Here is a 3,303-nt window from a genome sequence, read left to right as displayed (position 1 = left end):
TGCCCACAAGGTCCCCCGGATACATCCCTTTACTTAGCTCTTTTTAGGCATTGTATCTGTCCTTGTCGGCGCGTTCCTCTCTCTGGTCCAGCCGGTCCAGCTTCGCCCGTTGTTAGAGAATTTTTTTGTTATAAGCATTTCTCATGTAAAGGCAATCATGATGTAGTATAAGTTATCAACATTGGCTTTTTGTTTACTTGTCTTTTTGTGTTCAAGCTGTATCAGGTGATCTTGCTGATGCATTGGCTGACTCATTAAAGATAATGTACCGGGAGAAACAAATAGTAATGGTAAACATCATGAGGTTAACACAGAACTCTGGGGAATTGCTAGAGGCTATCTACCACCTGGAATGTGAAACCTGTGTATAATGGGGGGCTGTGTCAGTGGAAGCTTGTCAGTCATGAGACAACATGTGAACAATAGGTACTGTATTCAAAGTAACCTACTGTATGCTAATTGTGTGCTCTACAATAAAAGGCCGATGGAGAGAAGAGAGCTTGAGTTAGGATGAGACAGGCAGCTCTCTCCTACTCCTTGCGATAGGCAGAGCTCTCTCTTACTCCTTGCGCAAGTAAAACCAACCACTGTGTCCCTGGCGTGTTCTTTAATATTTGAGGTCGGGGTCAATTCCCTGACATAAGTTGGTCCTTCGAGCCGCATCGCAACGCCATTCCATGGAGGGTGATCGACGAAGACTGAAGTCTGTGCACAGCCGGGGTGACCAGTCCAGCCTCGAGTAAGACCACTTTTCTACGTGGCCGTGGCTGGTCCACGGCGATCATCCTCCACTGGAGCAGCCGACGCGATCCGAATGAAGAACTCCAGAGTGACACGAGTGAGTAGAGAAATTCTTCATTCTGTATGAGACCAGGACCGGGTCAAAAGGACCCTGTTAGATAAGGAAATCTAACTAAAACAAAGTAGGAAGTCATCCGTATGAGACCAGAGTAGGTCAAAAGGACGAGTTAGGCAGACTAACTGGATGACAGTCATCCGTATGAGACCACAGTAGGTCAAAAGGACATGTTAGGCAGACTAACTGGATGACTCACCCAATTTGTTTGTATGAGACCCGAGCCAGGTCAAGTGATCTGGTTAAACAGATGGAAAGAATTAATACCTAGAAATACCTAGACAAATAGGAAAAGAGATATAATTTCAAGCCTTCACTAGATAAAGTCCCAATTGATGAATTGATAAATCAGCTATTGATACACGACAAGCAGAAAATCAGAAGTGGGGAGAAAAGGCGCAACAGCCCAGCACCCTCCCCCTACTGCGCCTCGATTGGTACGAAAAGAGAGTAAGATAACAGAGACAGAGGCAATTGTTCTAGTTAAAAAAACAAACAAACAAACAAAAACTGAGCCCTGAATAGGCTGTAGGCTAGTGAAAGATCTAAGAGCAGATCTGAAGTAAAATACTTAGGACATAACTTAAACGCTCAAGGGAGAATTGCTAGCTCTGATAGGAAGTCAGCAATACAAAAAAATAATAATAATAATAAAAAAAAAATCCAAAACCTATCACTAACAAATGATGGCTTTGATGAATCACAAAGTAATCAGTGGACCTCTACCCAACATAGGCCTAAGGAAGAGGGACAAATTTACCCAACTGCTTCAGCTAAAAAATTAATATTGCATGTTCAAAAATATCTGAAAGAGAAGTTTTGACTATGCTTTATGTAATGTTAATTTCGAGGCCAGGCTAAGGGTGTTAAAATAGGAAACATAAAAAGTTCATTACAGGAGTACAGGTTATAATAACAACCAGCAGTCAAAAATGTTGATTATTATAAATGTATTAAAAGTAAAATGAGAGGCAAAGATAAATTATGAGCGAATAAAGTACAAAAGTTAAAGTAACAAATAAATAAATAAATAAAGTAGAGTCTATGAATGAAAGTAGTTAATTTTCGTTGGTTTATTATAAACTACAGATTGAAGACAGTTTGTATAAATCCAAGGTTAAATAATACAAAACAAATAGTCTGTCCCACCGCACAGACTCTTAGCTCATTATCTGGAAGTTTGTTGAGTTGAGGTTGTTTTTCAAATCACAGAATCAGTCCATAGGAAATCTGACCTAGGAAGTCAAAAAGACAAATAAGTATATTGTTCAAAATAATTACCTTTGTTACTTTAATATGACCACTATGAACGAATTAAAACAAGAGTATGTGTAACATACGTAGGAACGATACAGAGTTATGGCACTAAAACCAGGTATAATGTATATAATTAATTATGGATAATTAATTACTCATCCTAATATTGATCCAAAGTTCAGTTGAATTAAGTAAACTATGTGTAAATAAATAATTTGCTATAGCATTCAAAAATGAAGTCCCGTTATTAAAGATAAATGCATTTAGGTTGTATTCATCAAAATGTCAATTCCAAATACTGGTCAAAAATATCCAGGCAGAGATCATAGTTAGCTCAAGTTTATAAATGAAAATGTTGCATAACAAACATACTATAGAGAAGTTAAAAGGTAGTTAAAGGAGTAATTGAAGATTTTGTTAAATAAAACATACTAGCGACACTTTACACCGTCGAAATTTAATATAGGAGTTATTCGTATAATGGAAAAAGACTCACCTTAACAGGAAAGTTGAAATACGCCGTTATTTAGAAATTCCAGAACTTTTGTTTAGAGGTTACTGACAAAACACATCAGCCGCAGCTGAGAGCGAGGGCAAGTAAAGCGCGTGTACCTAAAGGAAGGGGAAAGCATGGCAGCAGAACAGGAAGTAGACCGGCAAAATAAAGTTGCCAAAAAAAAAGTCTGCTAAAATAAAAGTCTGTATTAGATACAAGTCACGTTTAATCGCCGTTATTTCGGTCCCTTGTGATTTTAGATAAAACACTAAACTATTGCTAAAATGTTAAAGGCACCATATTTTTGATTTGTTTGAAAATGTTCTGTTAAATTGTATTCAAGTGATAGAGTAACTTTAACCAAGGTTGTATTGGCTTGTTTTCATAATGATAACCTGGTATTATTAATTTAGTACTGATTAAAATTGATTGTAGCTTTTATATATTATTTATGGTTTAAATAAACGTGATATTGTTGAAGAATTTCAAACAATGTAGTTAATGGGTTGAAGAGAAGCTTTGAGTAGTCTTAAAGCAACATTTAGTTTATTTAATTACTTTGAAATTAATTGACATTATTACTTTGAATTTAGAAATAACCCACTGTACCCAAATAAGGACCTACTAAAATCTGAAAAAATAGCCTTCAAATTTGTCAGCACAGGCAGCAGAGTTAATAGAGCTGATACAAAAG

General features: G+C 36.7%; 1 long non-coding RNA gene across 1 annotated transcript; it reads right to left on the bottom strand.

Annotated features, from left to right (window-relative positions):
* Positions 1-1,905: 1,905 nt before the first annotated feature.
* On the bottom strand, positions 1,906-2,670 carry LOC129409462 (uncharacterized). The gene is made up of 2 exons (XR_008632417.1): positions 2,610-2,670; positions 1,906-2,091 (listed from the first exon to the last, which is right to left on the bottom strand). It is a non-coding gene; the product is annotated as an uncharacterized LOC129409462 (long non-coding RNA).
* Between the last annotated feature and the right edge of the window lie 633 nt (positions 2,671-3,303).

Source organism: Boleophthalmus pectinirostris, unplaced genomic scaffold, assembly GCF_026225935.1.
Source record: "Boleophthalmus pectinirostris isolate CB_2022bp ecotype Guang Dong unplaced genomic scaffold, ASM2622593v1 HiC_scaffold_2, whole genome shotgun sequence".
Classification (NCBI taxonomy): domain Eukaryota; kingdom Metazoa; phylum Chordata; class Actinopteri; order Gobiiformes; family Gobiidae; genus Boleophthalmus; species Boleophthalmus pectinirostris.
Note: the sequence above shows the minus strand (reverse complement) of the source record. Positions and strands in the feature narration are given on the sequence as shown.